We start from the raw sequence: 23136 nt of genomic DNA on the forward strand, positions 1-23136 counted from the left end.
TCAGCAAGACACATTTGGACAACCTGTGAACAGAAAGAAAACTGCAGTACATTGTCCCCAAGTGTCCTTGTTTTTATCTTTCCTATTTTTCTTTATTTATTGAACAAATGTTTATTGAGATTTTCAATGCCTAATGCAGACAAAGCTATACCTATTGACATGTGTACTGTGCTACCAATCCAGCTGAGGATGTGAGAGCCACAAAGAGAAATAGAGTAATATATGTTAGATGACATTCGGATGGTAAACAGCTCCAATAATTGTAGCAGGTAGGTCTAGATGGAGAGAGCTTTCCTCTGGGGTAGTCAGAGTAAGTGTTGAGACCAGTTTTAAATCTCCTCAGGACGTCCGATCCATTTACAACTCCCCCGCTTTGTTTTGCATATTTCCTTACTACTCATTTTACTCTTAAAAACCCCAACATCTTATTGGTGCTTTAGCAGCATTCAAAATATATTTATCATCCTACACTTTGGTCATCCTAGACTTTTAGAACACTAATAATAAATAAATTCACTACTGGATGTTTCCCCTTGCATTTATGCTTTTCCATCATGTCAAAAATTATTTTCCAATTATTTTATTATTTCTTAAAATATTCACTGCACAGTGATGGCTTTAGATTTTCATGATCCCCTACATTTACTATTTTTCCTTATTCCCTGCTGTCCATAGTTGACATTGGAATATTCACATACATGTCCTAGGTCACAAAATCTACTCTCTCTCTCTCTCTCTCTCTCTCTCTCTCTCTCTCTCTCTCTCTCTCTCTCTCTCTCCTTGCCCACCTCTCTGCTCTCCCTTCCTACAGAATTTGTGGTCCTTCTCCTTGCTGTGATCAAAGTTCTCAACTGCCCTTTCTCACCTATCCTCTCCTGCCATTGGAGAACTTTACATAAGGAAGGTTTTTCTCCTTTTCCCTTTAAATGTGAATGTTTCAGCAGCTTTGAAAGCCTCTCCCAAGGAAGAGTCTAATCCCTCACCCCCTGCAGCTCTGACCAACTCTCAAAAGCATCCTCCATATTTATTCATCTCTATTCCTTCATCAGAATCTCCAGCCAACATGCTAATCTGTAATGAAATTTCAGACCACCATAAAAGGACTCTCATCATGATCATGGTGGCATCTATGTCATACTCAGGGCTACTGGTGTTTTCTACTTTTTTTCTCATTTAATTTCTTTCTATAAAAACTTCCTTTGGAATTGTATTCTCTCAATTTCTCCTGACTTTCTTCCCACACTTGGTCACAAATTGCTGTTCTTCATGCACTGATTCTCTTGCACTCACAAGATTGGTCTTCTTACATCCTTCTCTTAGCAGCCCATCACTTTAATGGCCATTCTGTGTCTGTTGTACATCGATCTTAGGTATCTTTCAAGGTTTCCCTCAACTGCCTCTTTGTGTTTTCTTTTTTCTTGATCAGTTCCTTGTGTGCATTTGGCCACACCTCTGCTTCACTATAAATGCTAGAATCTTCTATTTTTGTGTTAAAAGTTAAGTAGAGTAGTATAGGGTAGAGTATAGAAGTAGAGGGAGTAAATACATAAATTAAAAGTGGTGAAATAAAGAGTCGAAAGAAAGAAAAGCAACAAATCTTGAGATTTACTAATTACCTGGCTGACATTTGTTTTACAGGTAGGTTTACTCCTAAGTAAACTGAACTATTGGACAAGAAACCCTGTCTCCCATTCAATAGAAAATAATAATACCATAATGGTTTTCAAGGAGGACCTGTGTGTTAACATTACAAATTATAGGACCTTGAACACAATGGCTTTATGAACAGAGACTATCAGGATGGATACAAAGTCAGAGTATAATTATTCCAAACTTTTTGTTTTGAGATGGCAAGGGCCTTAGTCAAGATGGTATCTATATGTGAATTAGAAGAAATGTCCCCAGTAAACATACTGTAGAAATAGCAACTGGATTTGGTGTGGGGATATCTAGTAGATTAAAATTCAGGGTAAAAGGTTTCATTGGAGGCAAAGGAGATGGCTCTACTGGCATCATGCTTATCTTGCAAGCACAAAGGCCAGAGTTTGATCCTCCCCCAAAACTCACATTTAATTAGAGCTGAAAGTGCTTACATGAGCTTGTAATGGCAGCTTTGGGGAGGTATAGACAGGTGGTTATTCCAGAACTTGCTGTCCAGCCAATGCAGTTTACTTCATGAGCCTGAGGTCAGTGAGAGACCTTCTCTCAAAAGCAAAAGGAAGTATGTAACTAAGGAATAACACCAGAAGTTGTCCTCTGCCCTCTGAATATACATGTACAATATACAAGTGTACACACACACACACACACACACACACACACACACACACACACACACAAATTCTTTAAGGTTTAAAATCAATGAAAAAAAGGATAGCCACTGTTTAATATTTTAATAGGAGGCTGAAAACACAAAACTAGCAGAAGGCGAGAAGCCTGTGAGCTGAAATTAATTTGCAAGTTATAAAGAGAGAAGAGATTTTGAGGTTGAGTTTCTAAGGAGCAGTATACAGAGAAGGGGAGGAGAAGGTCAAGAATAAGAAGGTAGGAGGTAAATAAACTGTCACCAAAGGAAACACACTGAGAACAAGCAGAGGAGGCATTTCATTCAGACAAGGCCAGATAAGCCAAAGAAAGGGAATCTGTCCAGAACACTTCTGAGAAGACAAGGGGAGAGGAAAACATTTGGCAGATTCTGAGGGTTTTCAAATCTTTGCAGGGCATTAAGAAGAAGGGGATGAAAGGGCCACAGTCTTTTAAGAAGGGTTTTGGCTAGGGGGCACAAAGACTTATGGCATGCTAAAATAAATCAGGAGCAAAGTTGGTGGAAACTTTTTTGTTGTTTATACAGAAGTGAGAACTGACAACAGCCTCAGATAGTGAGGAGGGTAATTACCAAAGAAAGGAGATAAAGATCAGATGATCAACTGACTGACACACCGCACTGGAGGATGACGGTTCTGAAGGAACAGGGAAATGTAAGTTACAGGGAAAAGGAAGGACAGTTTGTCCTGGACAGTGGAGGTTATGTAATGGGTGGAAATGGATCAGTGGTGAAGACCTGGGAGAGGTGCATTGAGAAGTCTGTTCAAGTCTATTCAAACCGGGTGAGATAATGTTTGTTGGTACCACTGCAAACAAGAGATAAGGGAAGCCTCGGATCACACGAAGTTATGCCCTCCTCACAAAATCATGTATTAGACAAGGTGGGTTTTCTGCTTTCCTTTTAGAAAGTGACTGATGTTTTGCTTTATCCAGGTGATTGTTCTATCTGTTATATTCAGAAAAGCCTAAACCTGGGGAAACAAATGGATTTAATGTCATATCAGCTCAATCAATAGGAAATCTGCAGGGCTATTGGGAAGGATTATAAAGCCCTTCTAGCACAGCAGGAGAGAGCCTTGAGATCGATTAGCCATGTCTTACTTTGGTCCAAGCATAAGGGGTTGATATATTTGCTAACTCTGAGACCATAACTATAACTTATTGAGTCCAATTTTCTGATGTACAGGTCGGAAGCAAGGCAACATCTAGACATCCATCACAGGCTTCTGAGAAAGCAGAAAGACCTGGAAGAATTGCCCTCCTTAAAACTGTTTATCTGAAAGACTGGGACTGCTGGAAGCTTAGTTTTGAAATAGAAAAAGCAGATTCTACTCATTAATCTGTTTTCAGATTTCACAGTCTTTTCACCCAAGTTTGTCTATGTCTGGGTTGTAAATACATTTGAACTTTAAAGGTTAAGAAGCTAATACCAACATCCTCACTATCCCAGAATGCTCTCACAACTCATTTAGGAGAAGGAAGTACTGCATTCTAGATTCTAAAGTTCTTAAAATATAATATTTTTCAAGTAGGTTAAAAAAGAATGTAATGATGGAAAGAAAGGAGAGCAAGAATATCTCTCTACATAAAGGAACCTGTGCAGAGGAGGGGGCAGAGCACATGATGTCAAAATGGAGAGCATCCTTTAAAGCATTCAGCCCCCATCAATGGTACCAACATGAGTTACCTGTGAAGAGGGCAGGGTGTGTGAATGGGAGATAGCTGGCTCCTACATTTGCTTCAAACATTAAATATTCACTGGAGATAGAAGCCAGGTATATGACAAAAAATTCAGGAGGCCTGTCATGTTAGTAAACATTTGCATAGAACATAAGTAATTTTCTAATGAACATTTTTCAAAGCAATTTCTACCTTTAAAAATCACATTATTGTTTTCTGTATGTGGTCTAAAATTCCTCTGCTATTGTGTAATGCATTGTTCAGGTGAAACTGTTTTTAAAGGAAGCACAGTCCTGTCTTGATAAATATCGGAAAATGACCAGATGTTTCCTACTGTCAAAGCCAAAGCAGTCCCCAGGATGATAGAGTTGTCACTGCCACAGTCAGGAACAGTCTACCACCCACAGGCTTCCTAATGCAGAGCACAGCAAAGCACGTGATCCAAATAAAAAACAAAAGGAAACAGGAAGTGAGGGGCAGCATTCTAACACTGCTTCATCATCCCCACAAAAGAGTGGAGAATGCAGGAGCCTTTCTTAAATTCTTAATCCACAAAAGGAAAAATTCAGTTTCTAATATCTTATGGCAACTCTGTAGAGTGGGATTTCATGTTTCTCTTCTGAAAAGAAAATGGTAACTCATGAAAAGGATTAGAGAAAAAAATGAGCTTAAGAATATCACATCATAAAACCTTAGCTGCTGCCCCACTCTGTTTTGTGTTACTGTGACAAACACCATAGTTAGCAACAGCTGGGGGATGAAAGGTTTATTTTTTAGCTTATAGCTATCACGCAGGGACATAGAGGCAGAAACTTAAGCAAAGGTCATTGCTTCTTCATACAATCCACGGCCATATGCCTAGGAGTGGCACTGTCCACATTAGGCTGGACTCTCCCGTATCAATCACTAAGCAAGAAAATGCCCCCACAAACTTGCTCAAGGCCAGTCTGATGAAGTTATTTTTTCAATTGAGGTTTTCCCTTCCCAGATGACTCTAACTTGTGTCAGGCTGACCAAAAACACACACACAAACAAACAAAACCTAACCATCACAGCTGCTAAGTAATTTTCGTATTAGATTAATCCAAAAGTGTTTACTGCACCCTTGATTGGTCTGTATTCTGGCCTCAGGACCACCAGGAGAAGGACTGATTATAAGAACAAAGACAGGTTTCTGACTGACTGTACAATACTGTTGTGGTTGATAGACTTAGAAACTTTGATTAGCTACTTTGGTACTAACCAGCAATGTTCTCTCATCTTCAAGACAGTTATACACAAAACAATGGGAGAAAAATCTAACATTGTAGGTTCAAACTGTGTGGTGTTGACCATGGAGCCATAATAAGTTTGCATTTACTTGAGGGGAAAAGATAAACCTACTGTGGGTTTATGAAAAAAGGAAATGTATTGCTAGATGGTTGGAGATATCCCTTGGAAGAGAAGCATAAATATAAGAAGTTATGTCATGGCGGTGTATAAGACTCTGGAAGAATTCCAAAACACACTAGTGAGAGAGGACCTGAGTGTACTGGATTTGGCAGATAGAGAGTCACAGGGAGAAAGTGAGTAGAGAGAATGGAAACAGAATCCAAAGAGAGTCACAGGGAGAAAGTGAGTAGAGAGAATGGAAACAGAATCTAAGATTTCAAAGGATGATTTGTTATAATGGATTTAAATAAATGAATGACACGGGCAATGTTTTAAGAAGTGTAGAAATAAATAGAAGCATGAAAGGCATCACACTCCCCTCTATTTTACACATGCTATCAATTTGGCTAGATCATAAATGTCACATTTTGAGGTAGGGAAAATAAAATGGATTGTTAATTGAAGATGAGAGATAGAAAGTCTATAAGAGAGGGTCTAACTTGTAGACTTAGGTTCCAAGAAGTTCAAGAATATAAGCTCTAACAAAATAAGTACAACAGGCAGATGGTGAGGTGGTTAACATCTGTAATCACAGTACTTGAGGGTTGCCATAAATTTGAGGTCACCATGGATAATACAGAGTTCCAGGCCATCTTCGGTTACATATTGATACATAGACCATTGGGTGTGGGGGAGATAAAGCTAGTTTAACAGAAAAAGAAATAATTCCATGTTTCTCCTTGAAAAAAAGCATTAAGAAAGAAAGCCACCTGGAGGCAATAGGATATACTTAGAATTCACAGCACTTGGAGGCAGAGGCAGGTGGGTCTCTGAGTTCAAAGCTAGTCTGCTCTCCATAGTGAGTTCCAGGCCAGTGAAGGCTACATAGTGAAATACTTCCCACCCCCCCCCCCCCCAAAAAAAAATAAAGAAAGAAATTAATCATTTGTCATGCTCTCTTGTTAGAGGAGAGTGTACAGGTGATACTTTCCAACTTTTCTACTGGGTAGATGTATGGGACATCTGCCAGCAAAATGATAGGATGAAGAAGGTCAAAGATCTGGGCATGGGAGAAGAAAGTGATTATTGGTGTAGTAGCAAATTCAAGTGAGAAATAAAAAAACTCTATTTTACAACAAAGGTTAGTCAGGCTAGACTTAATGTCTAGTCCACATCTTGAAACAAACAAAACTTAAGACCATGCCAATTGCTGTCCTCTTCCTGCGGGGAGGTCATCATATCATACTTCAATATTTCTGATTTCCTTATGATATTACTTCATGTATGAGTGATTTGAACCCGAAGTACACACCTGATTTCTGTCCAAATAGATGAAAACAAATTTACTTCAAAACTCTTCTTTTTGGGGAAAGGTTTATTCTGAACTATCTATTGGATCAATTAAATTTCAGCTAAGGATGGACTCTCACACCATTTATTGAGAAGTTATGTTTGAAGCTGACCAAAAAGATTGAACCAATTTGCTTAAGAAACTCATGGTTAATGGACTGAAGGGAGCCTTTTCTCCAATGTTTAAACACAAAAAATATATGTTGTATGAGATTAATATAATACAAAATCTGACTACATTTTTATACTTGGTTTATTAAAACTATGAATGTGAAATCAAGGGGTTTTATATACATATACTACGATAGTGTAAGACATTAAAAAATGTATTGGATGGAAAAGGAAACAGCATATTACTGTCCAGAACCAGTGAAGATGTCCTTCCAGTTCTGTAAATAATCTGTATAGGTATCTTTCCCACTGGACTATGAGGACAAAAGAAGTAGAAGTGTTCTTAATCATCTTGCTATCTTTCACAACTTAAGGTTTGTGATTCGCATTCAATATATTTTGACCTACAGAGTGGAGAGAAGGTACATGGAAGAGCATGAGAAGCTGAGGCAAAAATGGTACATGACTAGGTATCATGGAAGAGTTGCTGCAAAATATATAAAAGACCATCTGTTAGCCATGAGTTGATCTACGAGGAAATGAAGCTGAGAACAGAATGGATCAAAGCTGCAGGTTCATGAAAGGAACCCCAGAGAGTAAAGTGCCACTCAATATCAGAGAACAAATGCCAGCAATCAGAAGGAATAGATGCTAAGAACTTGCTCCTGAGGAAGAGGTAATAGCTAGAGAAAACCGGCAGTGAGCAAAGCTGAGATGAAGGCTGGGCACAAGAGCTTTCAGTGCAAGCCAAGGTAAAGCAGTCTGAGGGATGGAGTCCCAGATGAAATTATAAAGCAAAGAGGGGACACCAATTACCTCAAATGGGGAGAATCTATACAATTGAATTCAGACATTCATTATAGATGAACATAAGAGATTATATTTCTAAGAAGTTTGTCTTATTCCTGCTTCTCAGGAAAATATATTTGTATCACTGACAAATTTACAAAAATAAGGATGGTTTATTTAAGAATATAAATTAAGATTAAAAACAATGATAGTGTGTATATCAGAAAGTGTTAAATTCATTTTAGGGAAAGAGTTGTCTTCAGAAAAATGGCTTCCTCAATTTAGATGAATAGAGAAGACATAAAAGTACTTCAGCTGATGGCCTTATATTAGAAATGAACCATAATTAGGAAATGGAATAGTAGAAAATAGAGGAACAGAAACATGTATCAGGAATGGATAGCATGGTTTGGGAGATTAGATACACAACTACCGAAGACAGAGACATCTGATAATCTAATCTATTTCTTCTTTTGTTGTACAAGCTCTTTTTCACAGAAATCATGTAAACTATTTGTAACATATAGAAACTTCTTATGCAAACAGTATGGAGGAATCAAAGGTTGAATAACATGACAACAGTAATAAGAGGCAATACATGAGTGGGTACAGGGTTGATCTGAATAGAATTCAGAAAAGGAAGGGTTCTAGGAATGTTGATCCCATGAGTCCTGAATGACAGTGTGATATTAAGTTAAAATGGCTGACCAGCTCACGTGGAATGGTGCTTACAAAGAAATAAGAAGATGGAGGAGAAACTGGAAGAAATACAAAGACCAAAGAATGGGAAACTAACAAAACTTGTATAGGAGAAATAAAAAAATGGAGGTTTAGTAATTAGCAAGTTTGGCATATCAAAGAAGAAGTTCAGGGCAAGCCAGTGCTAGCAGAGCTAGACAGGGAGGGAGAATAAAAGAAACTCAGTAGCCTGTATAAAGATATAAAAAGACACTAATTCCATTTTGTTATTTGTGTTAATAATTTTTCATAAAGCAAGATGTGGCTGTCATCATACTCTACATTCTGACCAAGGTGCTGATCCCCCTGGAAAAGGGTCAGGGTCTAGGCCTGCAATGTCTTTGACCTTCTGGCTCTGATGATTGATAAAGAAAAGTCATGCTTTAAATAAATCATCCTGGAGCACCAGGGTTCAGGCCCCTGACAATTGTCAGGCTTGGAATGAGAGGAAAAGTGCGTCATTAATCAGTCTACAGAAATGACATGGGAATGAGACAAGGCAATGACCTCCCACCCTGTGTGACTCCTTATATTCTCATAATCCCCTATGATGTGATCTCCCAAACTCCTTAGTGCCCTTCCTCCCACAGTTTAAAAGAGGATTCTGTCATGGACCTTAGGACACACAGTACAAACTGACTTTGTGGAATTCAAATGGCTAAAATGTTAGAAAGGATGCTGACCATATCTTTAACCAGGGACATCAAAGTTAAAACCTCAAAAGGCTTTTCAATAACTAAACAGGGAGAAATGAGGTCACAATACTTTTAAATGACATTAAATACTTAAATATCATAAAATTCATAAAATTAAGTGTAAATAATTTTATAACTATGTTTTCAAGGACCCTATCCAATGTCAAAATATTATCTATATCCCAGAGTCCACTTCAGATTGCCTTTTCAGTCATATTACAGGGTAACTACAATCCTTATTTATGACAGCCCAGATGTCACATTCAAAAGTTAGTCATTTTGTGCAAACTTTTGATCAACTCTGAAAATGTTAGTGTGGTGATACCTTACAGTCATACAACACGGTGGAAGAGTGGACAAGGCACAACTGATACTGTAGTTACTTGTCTACCGAAGGAGGCTGAGAAATTCAGGGTTAAACTGGAAAAGGATCATCACCTTTGACCTTCACGTTGACATAGGATAAGTAGCAAGAAAGAGCTGAAATCTATGAGCTAAGTGTGGGTAGGATCCGTAGAGAAGCAAAGATGGCCAAAGCCGATAACATGAACTTCAAATGGTCAACATCGAAGGCCATAACTCAACAGCTCAGTTCATAAAGTGAAGTATGTGAAGAAGCAGCAGCCTCTGTAATGATGATAAGAAAAATTAGTGGAAAGAAATGGTTGAGATGGGTCAGATTGGTTACTGAAGAGTAAGAGGGAGATTTGGGCACAGTAAAGGATACACCAGGCTGTGGATTCAAATCCTCTCAGGTCCTGAGCACCATTGTTTCGGTTTCTTTTCCAGTATCTGCAATAAAATACCCTGACAAAAGCAATTTAAGAGTGAAGACCTTATTCTGCTACTCAGGTCAGTTCAAGGGCACAGCCCATTTATGACAGGTCAGTTCAAGGGCACAGTCTGTAATGACAGGTCAGTTCAAGGGCACAGTCCATCATGACAGGTCAGTCACAGAGGCAGGGACTTAAGCAGCTGGTCACATTGCTCCACAGTCAAGAAGCAGAGTTGTTGATGCTTGTGCTCAGCTCACTTTGTCTTTCTGGCTCAGCGCATGAGGCAAGCTCAGAGAATAGTACCATACTCAGTGGATGGGCCTCCACCTCCAGCACATGAGGAAAGCTCAGGGAATAGTACCATACTCAGTGGACAGGTCTCCACCTCCAGCACATGAGGCAAGTTCAGGGAATAGTACCATACTCAGTGGACGGGCCTCCACCTCAGTTAACCTAGCCAAGATAACCTCTGACAGGTGTGCCCAGAGGCCCATCTCTCAAGTGATTCTGGATTTCAATAAGTTACAACTGAGATTAACCATTGCAACAGTGAAACAGCAACTATCCAAACTAACGCCCCAAAGCAATCAATACCTGACCAATTGGAAAGGGATACAGGCACGCTATCCCTTAAGGTAGAGGATTCACACCACTCATTTTTCCCCTAGTAAAATGTATATAAAAGGTATATTGTCTTAAAAGTGTATTTTTGGAGAAAGTATGTACACAATAGATTATAAATTGTATTTCAGAAAGTCAACTGACACTTAAACTCACATTTAACAAGGATAGTAAGTTAAGGAGGCTTGGTTTAGGGAAAATATATATTTGGAGAACAGCATACCCACTGAGTAGCCTTCCTAAAACATTAGGACATTGGGTCAGAAGGAAAGAACTGCATTTGAATTTTGAAGTCCTGACTATAAGTATGACTGGGAAATCATGAACCCTAAGGCCTAATTTTCTCATTACTAAGGCAGAAACAACCCAGAAGGAACCTTGCCTTATTCTGCTTCCTTCATGGCGTCAAATTAATATGTGTGGCTTTGCATTGAAATCAAAACATTACAAAAATCACATCTTTATACATCACCTATTAGTTATGGCTTATTCATCCACAAGAATCCAGCTATTTCAAGATAAAGCAAATGAACAGCAAGGAAACAAGCTTTTCCTCCCAGTAAATGTCAGTCTCTTTATGTATAACACATAATCAAGACTTTTAAAAAAAGGAAAATAAGTAATTTCAGTCAAAATAAAGGTTCCATATAGAAAATTTTAATGTTATAAATGATTAAATATGTAGTCAAATATGCCCTTTGATTTCAGATTGAAGTCTATGAAGATGATACTAATAGAAATTATACTCGTACTGACTTTCCATTGTTTTCCTATTTTTATGTTTAATATTCAAAATGTCATTATCCAAAGTATCTGATGGAAAACAAAATAAGGAATGTTTTCATGCTTTTTTGGTGCAATAAGTTGCAATTCTATTTAACAAAAACCCAACCAACTGTTCATTCACAGAAATTGAGGATTAACTCAGTTTTAAGGAAATCCAGGGGTGGAGATTAGTTTAACCATTCTGTGTAATAATGATGGTGGTGATGGAAATGAAGACTGAGAATAGGACAAGCAAGAGAGGCGAGAAGAGAAAGGAGCAAGAAGAGGAGGAAACAAAGAAAAACAAATGGAGAACAAAGACTAACTAACTACATCATGTACAAAAGACCTAATGGGACTGTTTGTCACATTATCCATACCGATAGCCCTGTGGCATAAAAGAAATTCAATTTACTTATTTCAAAAGTGGAATATTCAATACCACAGAAAATAATACAGTTAGTGAATCCAGGAAGACCAGGTTGAATCAAGCCCCAGCTTTGGATCCTTGCTTTGTCATTTAAAACTCATCCCCAGGAAAGTTGACTTAAGTTCTTCAAGCCTCAGTTTTGTCATTATAAAAGGAAGATAATCCTTGCACAAATTGTGTAGGGACTTTGTGAGGCTAACATAAGTGAATGTGTCCTGGGCCCTTGGCACTCAGTCGGATACACTGGGCAAATGTTGGCGAGCAGCACCAATAGGCACAGACGCAGGAAGAAACCTTTAAACATGGAGACTACAAGCCCTGTATCTCATTGTGGCTCTGCCATTAATTTGCAGCATGACCTTTATAAAGGTCACCATCTCATGGTTTCCTCCTCTATTTTAGAAGTTCGAGTGTACACAGTCTGCAAAACTGACTTTACTTCTGATGCCAATTACAAGTTCAGCATTCCCTCAAGGCTCCCTTAGAGTCCCAAATTCACAGGACTTGGAACATAGTGAGTGAAAGTTTATAGATTCAAAGCTACAGTTTATTAAAACTGAAGACTACCAATAAAAAGTTCCCAAGCAAAGGGATACATGTGGCATAGTCCAAGAAATGCCTAAGCACAAGCTGCCACCTGCTCTCTCCCAGGAAAAACGGTGGACAGCCTCCTCTCTCAGAAGCAAAGTGTAACAGTGTACATGGAGTGTGGCCAAAAGAGAAGCTCACCCCAGCCTTGCTAATCAGCATCTGCTGGGGCTTCAGGGTCCACTGGTCAAACTCTTCAGGCATTGTGGAAATCAAGTTGATACTGTATATTGGACTTTCTGGCATGGCTCAACCTCTCCAGCTAAATAGAGATTCTCTTAGGCAGGTCATTCAAAAAGCTTAGAGAATTGAACTCAGGACCTCTGGAAGAGCAGTCGGTGCTCTTAACCACTGAATCATCTCTCCAGCCCCAAAAAGCTTAGAGAGGTACCCCAGGCAGACCTATCTTTGGTCAAGATTAATCTAGTTACTATAGACTGTGAAAAAGCTTGACATTCAGCCCCAACTCTTACCAATAGCCTGCAAACATTTATTGACTAGAATGTGCAATAAGAGATGAACTCTTTGTATGGACTCAAACATACATTACACATGCAAGTTCTATCAGGTAAATATCTTTCTACTCTGTCTTTTTATTATTTCAGTTTCTCTGAGATGAATTTAATCAAACTGCTGGTTTTATTCCACTAAATCAACCCCTCATGGGTTCTAACATGCAGTATGAAAAGGATGGTTCTGGAAGATCACTGACCTACATTTGTAGGGTAAACCCAACTCTACCAGGACAGTACTATTAGAACACAGACACCTTCACTGGCTTATACTTTGCCAGAGCATTATTTCATACTACAAAAGACAATGGCTTGCAGAGGCTAAAATATTTCCTATCTGACTACTCACATGGGGAAAAAAAGTAAACCCCTGATCTAGTGTGCAATTATGCATTTACAATCTTACTTTCCACTCCCTCAACATACCACAAAAGCATGACCTTCTACCTTTCCCTTCTACCTTTCCCTCCTCCTTTACATAAACGTGCTACAGTATTAGATAGTTTAGACTCCAGGCACCAAGTAACTCTTTCAAAAAGAGACTGTGGTACTGTTCTGGAAAATGTCTTTCCAAAAAGAACAAGAGAGTATCACATTTCCATAGTCAGCTTCCCAGCCAATGAAGATACTCAGACTGCAATGCTTTAAGCTCATGAATTGTGTCTCCAAACTTGCAAGACTATTAGGAAGTCCCTTACTTTTTAGATAGCCTTTCAGCTACCACAGAATAAGAGGACTTGTGTAGCACAGTGAAAAGAAAGCAGAGCCTGTGAAATGGCTGGAGAGAGTTAAGGAGGAGGAGTTCAAGCTTATGGAGAGACAAGTATTGTTCCTGGACAGGCAAAACCCAAGCCTTTTGGTCCAGACATACCAACAGGACCTCCTTGGAGTCCAACTCTGCATCAGGTAGCAAAAGAATTGGTATAGGAACAAGTGCAGAAAACAGGGAGTACAAACATGGTCAACTCAAATTCCGTGGGTACCACTCCCCTTGCTACCAGCTTACACTGTGTGTGATGTATATAGCAATTCAGGCTTCCCCAGAGGTTGAGCTGGGGAGGGATGAAGACGGAGGGGAATGGCATTTTGGTTTCTGAAGTACTGGTAGGATTGGCTTACATTCTCACTGTGACCATTGATAGGGACAGAAATACAAGTTTGGAAGCTCCTTTGAGTTTCACGCTACTAAAGTTGAGCCCCCCTACATAAAGAGATGACCATACTACAGGATTTTACCTTCAACTTTAGAGCATGCCAGAAGGACATAATCAGATCCTTCATCTTTCTGCTTCCCCCAAATTAATAAGCCTAATAATCATGTAAAATTGATTTTTAAGAGGCCACTCATTTTTCTCATATGCACATAATAAGCACTTACATACAGATTTTGCTGTAAATTGCTGACTCCTCAGTTGGGCCCACAGGAAAAACAAAACAAAACAAAACAAAAAAACAGGATAAAGCATTGTGCATCCACCTTCATTTTATATCCATTTCCTTCACTTTGGGGTCATCTGGTTACCCCTGCATACAGGAACAGTAATCACTGAAAAGTGCCCACCCAGACATTGTTAATACCTAACCTATCTCATTCCTTTTCAAGGCTGAAGGCAAAAAGATGAGAGTAACCAGGACGTCATACTTTCAGCTCTACAATGTACTATTCCACCTCCCCCACTCAAAAAAAATCATATACAGAGCACCCAAAGTTCTACAGTCACAGTTCTAAACATGCAGCCTCTTTGGTTTCAGGAGCAGTAGCACCACACAGGACAGACCACACCAGGAAAAAGACAATTGTCCAGAAAGAGAGGCTGTACTCTAGAGGAATAATCATTTGAGAGCCCACTTGTCTTCTCCAGCAGCAAGGACCAGAAGTCCTTTGTGCTTTCAAAACCAGAGCTTGGAAAATGATCAAGGCCATATTTGATGTGAACTGCTTTATAATTTCCACCTCTTGCTCATTGCCCCAAATATTCCTCTTAAACTTATTGTTAATATCCAGATCTCAAAGATGAACTCGATGTCACTTACACCTCTCTATCATTTGCTCTTTATAAGGTGTACATGTATTAAATGTCATTTCTGTGATTTTCACCAGTACTTGACTTTGTGCTTGACATACTGGCCTAGGTGGCCACACATAACCTGTTGTGGCTGCCAGAGTAGAGTCAGAGCTTTTGCCCTTAAACTCTGGTAACAAGTAGAATTAAGTTTTGCCACATGTTAATATCAAGCTGTGCCCTGCTCTTAGTTCTCTACATTGCACAAAACAGTGACTTTCAGGCTATGCCTTGCACTGGCTTACTTCACTCTTCCCCTTTTTAATTTAAATATAATTATATCATTTCTCTCTTTCCTTTACTCCCTTGAGCCTTCCCCTGCATTCCCTCCCCCTGCCCTCTTTCAAATTCATGATCCCCACTTCTTTAATCATTGTACAAACAGGACTCAAATATGGGCAATACCAACGGACATGCCAGCGTGAAAGTGCCTCAACCATACACAAAGAGCTACAGTGGACTCCAGTTTACAAACAGCATTCTGACAGTATAGAGGTATTTTCACAGACACCCAGCACCCATTGAGCACCAGGCACGAGGCATAGACTGACAAATAGCTTGTTTCTAAAGGTGAAAAGTATCATACTATAAATATATATATAATCAGAACCAAATGGATATACGGATGGACGAATCAGGCCCAGGAACTGATTAAAAACACATCAGAGTGGGGAAGGAGTGTGTCAGCCTTATCTGAGCCCCACAGAGAGGAGGAAACCAGTGTCCTGCCATCTGACCACTCAGTATGTGTGCCAAGGTCCTGACTGTGCCAGAGAATTCAGCTCTGCTTGGTCCCATTAATGATGTGGCCTACTCAAATTGCTGGCCACCCATTTGTCCATTTGAATTAGATTCTATACTTTACCTCTGCTGCCTCCTTGGTCCTGCACCTGCTTTATATAGGTTTATTTACCCCCGAGACTGGACTCAAATCTGAGCCTGTAGTTTGAGTCTACAGTGGGTTCTATATGTAACCCCTGAAGAGATTCTTTTTACATCTCCATCAGCCTTTTGCCTCTGTTTCCAAGGTAAGCCTCTTTAAACTCCTTTATCATTATTATGGCCCTTTAAAACTGTTTCTAGATACGATATAACCTAAAATACACATATATTGATATTTCTTTGTGATGTGTCTTGTGCAATCTGAGAATTAGTATTAGCAGTTAAGATTGGAATAAGAGAACCAGTGTTTGCCAGCAGCCAACTGTCAAGGGAAATCGGAAATCCTTGGCAAATTTCATCCAAGAAAACCAATATAGCTTGTAAATTTAATATTATTCAATAAATTCTGACATTTTGGAAATGCAAAGCATGACTGCCTATGTTTCTAACACAGCATGCTTACAATAACCACATAAGTTATAAGGGTAGGTAAGTTCTAAAACCCCAATTTGTATTGTACTTTCTCTCCCAACCCTGCTGACACTCTCCCGTCACCTGTCCTGATCAACTCCATCTTTTGTCTTTATTATCAAATCCTGTGAATTGTCCAGATACAGGTTTTGTTTTTCTGTGCCACATATTCCTTGGGGGTTTTCTGATTGGCTTCCACAGCCCAGGACTGAGCCTATGATCCTGGGCCAATTAGGCAGATTTCTTGGAAAATGGCTCCCTCCTCGAGTCTATGCCTGTTATCATGTGCCTCTCTGCAGCTTTCCTTCTCAAGAAGGGGCACCTGTTCTCAGTCTCCTTGAATTTTGTGTATTCTAATATCTTGCTTTGGATGATTCAGTACCGTGTGATGGTGTCCAGTTCTCTTTCTAGGCTTTAGCTACATTTTTACCTTCTAACTCTCATTCTTAGAAGCCCAGGCAAGCCTGTGGGAAGATAAATGCTATCTGATCTAATCACCTACCTTGCTTTGGTCAACTTTTAGCCAATATCCAATAATCAGCAATCTCCCACTGACCCACCAGCTGGATGTAGATGACCCAGTATAACCAGCCAAGATCAAGGCAAACCCAGAACAGTTATGTTATATGAACAAAGGTATTGTGTTTTAAGCCACCGAATTTGAAATAGTCTGTTATCTACAGTAGCTAAAAATGTATTTCAAAAATGTACTTCTAATGACAGCACACACAATTAACTAGTAGATTCTGTGTGTTTCTATATAAACTTGATGAAATGAATTCTTGGTTTACCAATCTATATTCGATAAATGAACATTTTCCCTCTTAATTTAATACACATTTTTTTCCTCCTTCACTCAAGGTACTTACTGTCTCTTTCATGAACTATTACCAGAAGAGAAGTCAAGAATGTCCTAGTCTGTCTAGTAATTTATTTATTATTCCTCCCAAGCACAATCTACAATGAAATTAGCTTAGTGTTTGATAAATGTCACTGTCATTTGTTGCAACTGTCTGTTCTGAGAGTTTGTGAAGAATGCTTTGTGAACTTGATGACAAAGTGTTATATTTATAGGCCTTTCACTCATTATTCATTTGTTAAAGCAAATTTAAGTGAATGGTTTTAAAGTTTTTAACTTATTCTTCACTTACATTCATTACTTGTCTAGTTCTATGACAAAAACAACTTAAAGAGGAGAGGTTTACATTGTAAAATATTAGTAAAAGATGTGATACATTTGTTTATGCTGTGGAATGTTTGTTTATTAATGATGCAAAGATGTGCTGCATTCTTTCATGTTGCATTTGTTTAACTTTGTGAAGCTGTGTTACTTTGTCTGCCTAAAACACCGGATTGGTCTGATAAGGAGCTGAACGGCCAATAGCTAGGCAGGAGAGGGATAGGCAGAGCTGCCAGGTAGAGAGAATAAATAGAAGGGGAAAAGATCAGAGCCTGAGGAGCGATAAAAGGAGGAGAGAAGACACCAGGGGCCACCCACACAGCAAGCCACAGACTGAGAATTAAAGAAGGGTATGAAGAACAGAAAAATAAAAGCCAAGAGGCAAAAGGTAGATGGGATGATTTAAGAAAAGCTGGCTAAAATAAGTCAAGCTAAGGCTGGGCATTCATAAGAAATAGTAAGTCTCAGTATTATTATTTCAGAGCTGGGTGGTGGGCCCCCCAAAGAGTAAAAAGTTTAAAAAAAATCACAACATATTTTATTCACAGGTCCAGGGGCTATAGTGCATCATGTCAGGCAGATATGGCATCTAGAGGAGGAAGAGGCTGGTCACATGTCTTCACAGTCAGGAAGCAGAGAGCAATGAATGCTCATTCAGCTCCCTTTCTCCTTTTTATTCAGTCTGGGACTCTAGCTCAGGGAATGCTACAGCCCACACCTAGGGTGGGTCTTCTCATGACAATTAACATACTCTAGATAATCCCTCACACAGATGCCCACAGATCTGTTTCCATAGTAATTCTAAATCTCATTAATTTGACAGTTAAGATTAAACATCATACCATCCCGCTGGAAAAAAAAAATTAAGACATATTAATTCATTGACTCACATTTGCATTTATATTCCAGAAGTCAATATGAAGTTCTTTTAAAGATTTATGAAAAGAAAGGAAACAGAAAATAAGATCTGTATATTGGTAATTACAGGGCAAAGTATTCATGATAAAGTGTTCTGCATTGATACAGGACTTCAGTCACCAAAGGGAAGATTTAAGCAAGAGTGGATGTTAAACATCTATCAAGCAGTCACTGAACTATGCCAGGTATCAGAATTTTCAAATTACAGATTTACAGTGTTTAACATAAACTTAAATGTTTCTTTCCTCTTGGATTGAGATACATTTGTTAAAAATACTCAATGATGCAAAGCCAAACTCCTTTTCTTTTCCTGTACAGCATTATAACTGCGCAAGTTTGAATGAACTTATCATTGCTATGGGATTGCTAATATATACTTGTATGCATTCTGTTTGTTTTTAAAGAAAATTTGATGCTGGTTAGTGATCAATATCTAGGAGCATCAAGTCATGGGTGTTTTAATGGTCTTAACATTTCTAGACATAGGCCAGGGGGAATCAGACTCACTCATTTCAAAAGGAAGACTGTGAAATCTGTCATTATCATTGTCTGTCTCAGACTGCTGCAGGGGAAGTCTGAATCAAGGAACACCAAGGCGCATAGCTACCCCGGTTAGGCAAAATCAAGCTTTTTGCAGAATGATTCGTTTGCTCACTTCGCAGAAGTGATTTTGTGGCATCTGTAAACAACTCTCTAGGGGTGGCTAACTACCCCTTAATAGTTAGCTATTTTCAAGAAAATCTTCAGAGGCAATCTACATAATTCATGTAGCTTCCGTCAGATGACTTCTGGCATTAAAATGAGAGATTGTATTACTCAACAAGTGAGCAAAAGCTATTTGATGTATAATTAGAGTCCATCACTGTCAAAGTAATTTAGAGTTGTGATTTTTTTATGGAAGCCAAATTCATGCAATTGGCACAGACTAAAATTACTATAATTGTATTAGTCTGTGATTATAGAAATCCAGCAAGCCAACCAACCAAGGAAACTAAAATGAGATACTTTAAAACACTACACTAAACATCAAGGTCAAACTTTTCTTGGCTGTGGTAACCAGCTATAACAATGCTATAAGACACATCAGAAGATCAGTTACTTAATTGTCCCATTCACACCTCAGATGCATAGGATCCTGCAAGGCAGGCAGTATTATGAAGTGCTTCACAAACAGGGTGCTGCTTACAGTTACTGCACTGACTAGGGAAATTGTGCATCTTGTCCCATAAAATACTTTCAAGGACTAAATTAAATAATCAATGTAATAAAATTATGCCAATCTTGAGAAAATAATTATTTATATGGATAAGTTACCAACTCATCATTAAAAATACCAAAAATTACTTTTGACTTGTCCTATTTTGTCCAACATAGTTTACTAAGTAAGGTCATAAATTTCATGAATTCTCTAATGTGAAAGACATTGTTGAACTTGTCACTGTATTCACGAGGAGTTATGCTTTCCATAAATTCTCTGATGTGTGGCCAGGTGTGGTGGTGTACACCTTTAATCTCAGTACTCAGAAGGCAGAGGCAGGAGGATCTCTGTGAGTTCATGGCCAACCTGGTCTACATAGTGAGTTCCAGGCCACCCACAGTTACACAACTATCAAAATAAATAAACAAATACATACATACATACATACATACATACATACATACATACCTCATGTTAAAGACCTGTCACTGTATTCATTAGGCATAAACCAAGGAATAGCCTAGTAGGAATATCATGGAATTTTTAAGTTAAATAATTAAATAATAATTACATTTGCATTATCTTTTCCAGTGTGTTACCCAGATTAGTTCATTGGTACCAGATCAGACCTCCAATGACTTAAATTAATTTGCATATTTTAGACCATTTTTTGAAGTTTGTGCAATTTGTAAATTGGTGTCTGCTTTAATTTTAACCTATTACCTTTGGATTTTCTTTTCTTTTTCTTATTGTGGAAGCCTTTCTGTTATTGTTTGAATATTATTTTAGTTTTTGAAACATTCTTTATTTTTTAAGAGGCCAGCAAAGAAAAATTTCTCTTAGTTTATTTCTCTACATCTGGTAATGTCTTCATTTACTCTTCATTTCTGGAGGATATGGAGGATAGTTTCACAGGTATAGAATTCAATGGTAACTGGGACTTTTTTTTTCATTTAGCATTTAAAAGATCATTTCTCTCCAGGCAGTGGTGGTGCATGCCTTTAATCCCAGCACTTGGGAGGCAGAGGCAGACAGATCTCTGTAAGTTTGAGGCCAGCCTGGTCTACAGAGTGATATCCAGGATAGGCACCAAAACTGCACAGAGAAACCCTGTTTGGAAAAGAAAAAAGAAAAAAAATTTCTCCATTCTGGCCTTCATTGTTACTATGGATAAATATATTTAATTCGAGCTTTTCTTTCTTCATACAAAATATAACATTTACCTGTGGTTTTAAAAATATTGTTTCACGGGGGCTAGAGAGGTGGTTTCATGTAGCTCTTACAGAGAATCCAGGCTTAGTTTACAGCACCCATATAGAAACTTAGAACCATCTGTTACTCTAGTTCCTAGAGATCCAATGCCTTTTTTTCTGGCTCCTTTAGCACCTAGGCATTCATATGATAAACATAAGTACATGCAGGCAAAACATTCAAATCCATAAAATAAAAAATAAAACTTTTAAAAGGTATTGTTTCCTTGTTTCTTAGTTTTAAGCTATTTTATTATGACACATCCTAGTGTAAATTTCTTTAACATTATCCTGTGTTTGGTTTGATCAACTTCTTGAAGCTATAGATTTCTATCTTTGGCAAATTTTTGGAAATTTTCATTTAGTATGTTTTTCTCTTACTGATCTGTCAGTTCTATAGTTTTCACTCTGTTTCTATCACTAGGGTGATGCCAATTTAGGTACTTTGTTAGTGTTTTGTAAATTAGTTTTGTAATTTGTCTTCTGTATGAGAAGGCAGATCGTTAAGCCCATTCATCCTATCCTTCCATCCCTACATGCTATTGAGTCTTTCCGGTGAGACTGACATATAGAAGCCCCACTGAAGACTTTCATGTCACTTTTACTATTTACCAGAAATTGTCTCCCTTTTTTTCCTTTTTATCCTTTTTTTTTCATCAAGAGACATTGTAACAGATATTGAATCTTTATCATGTTTGCTTTACAATTCTTATAATGTAATTCTAACATCTGAATCCCTGTTGCCATTGAGAGAGTTTGATTATGTCATCACAATCAGATTATAGATTTGCTGGATTCTTATGATAAAGATTTTTTCAAGGACATTTAGGTATTATGAAAGGATCCTGTTGTTTCTGTGTTATTTTTCCCAAGTGGTCACCTTTTCTAGGTTTTGTCTAGCTTTTTATCTACTTGCATAATAAAGACATAAAAGATGTTTAAAGAATGGTTGCTAGCCTTGTCAGTAAACGTTGTTAGAGCAAAGAGTTACCTCATAGAAACCCACAGGTAGTGAGACCACTATCCAAACCACACAACTTACACCATCAAAACTGACTCAAAATGACCAGCACAATTACAACACTTTTAGAAGCCATGTAGGAAAAAGCATTTGAGGCTAGGAATAGGCAAATAATTTTTAGACTGGACACCAAAAGTAGGATCCATTAAAGGAAAAAAACAACAAATTGTAGTGGGCCCATAGATTTTTAAGTTTCAATGCATAAAACATGGCAGCCATTTATGACTTAATAATGATTGATGACACAATTGTAGAGTTGAAAGGAACTGCACATATGATTTAACTTCTACTTAATAAATTCTCACTTTCTAAATGTTACTTCCATAATATATTCAAATAAATATTTTTTCATATTTTTCCATTGCAAGTTCTCATCTATCACTTGAAACACAAGATATTATGATGCTCTGTTTTGGCTAGGTTACCATGATGAAAGAGAACAAAAACATCTTTAATAAGAACACCTAGAAACCTGGTTATTTCTTGGGAAAACAGAACATGGCTGACTAATTTCTTGTATGATTGACACAGACAAAGGAACAAAATAAAGGGTGTAGAATTCTCATAATGTGTGACTGGATGTGTGGATGAAAATCCAGGATCCAGCTTGGTATGTGCTTCTCTTACACAGTTAGGGACTAAGGGTTCTGTTTTGGCCTCTGTAAAGGATTATTAATTATGTCATTTGAGTAACCAGAATACATGTTTGTCTTCTTATGCAAAAAAGAAAACTTAATAAGCACCAAAATATTAACATCCCAAGCTACATTAAATGTTAAGGAACACACCCCAATTCTCAGTTGTTCCATGTTTATGGGAGAAATATGTTCTCACTGCTCCAAAAGCCTTCCTGCAGTAGTTGGTGCTTTGAGCTAAAATTATCCCTGGGCTCTCAGTAACCCCAAGTGATGTCATCACTTGGAAAATGGCAGGAAACCGAAGGAAATGGTCCCTGCGTTGAGTCTGATATAATTATTTTTTTCAAAAGCCCGAGTATCCTGTTCTCTTGTTGACAGGGAAAAAGCAGGCTTTCCAAGTGAGAAGGCTGACAGACTGCAGGAAGCTGTTGGAGGCATGCGTCCTCTGGCATGACATGGAAGGAAAACCTGTAAACCTAAGCTAACATGGAGAAAAGATAAACCGGAGGAGAAACATAGGCTTTGGTGCCACATGTAAGTTACTAACTACACCTAGTTGAACTAGAACCTATCAGTAAATATTTTGTTTTACTCTTGTCCCAAATCTGTAGCAATCTCCAAACAAAAGACAGAGAAAAGAGGGAAAGCTTTGGCAAGAGGAAGAAAGGTCTCTGGTGAGGTCTTCGTCACCAGAGCATGCATAGAGGCCATCAGCATTTGGAATTGTATTTGGGCTGTTCTACCTCCTGTGTCCAGTTACCTAG

This window comes from Onychomys torridus, chromosome 3 (genome assembly GCF_903995425.1).
Source record: "Onychomys torridus chromosome 3, mOncTor1.1, whole genome shotgun sequence".
Lineage (NCBI taxonomy): Eukaryota > Metazoa > Chordata > Mammalia > Rodentia > Cricetidae > Onychomys > Onychomys torridus.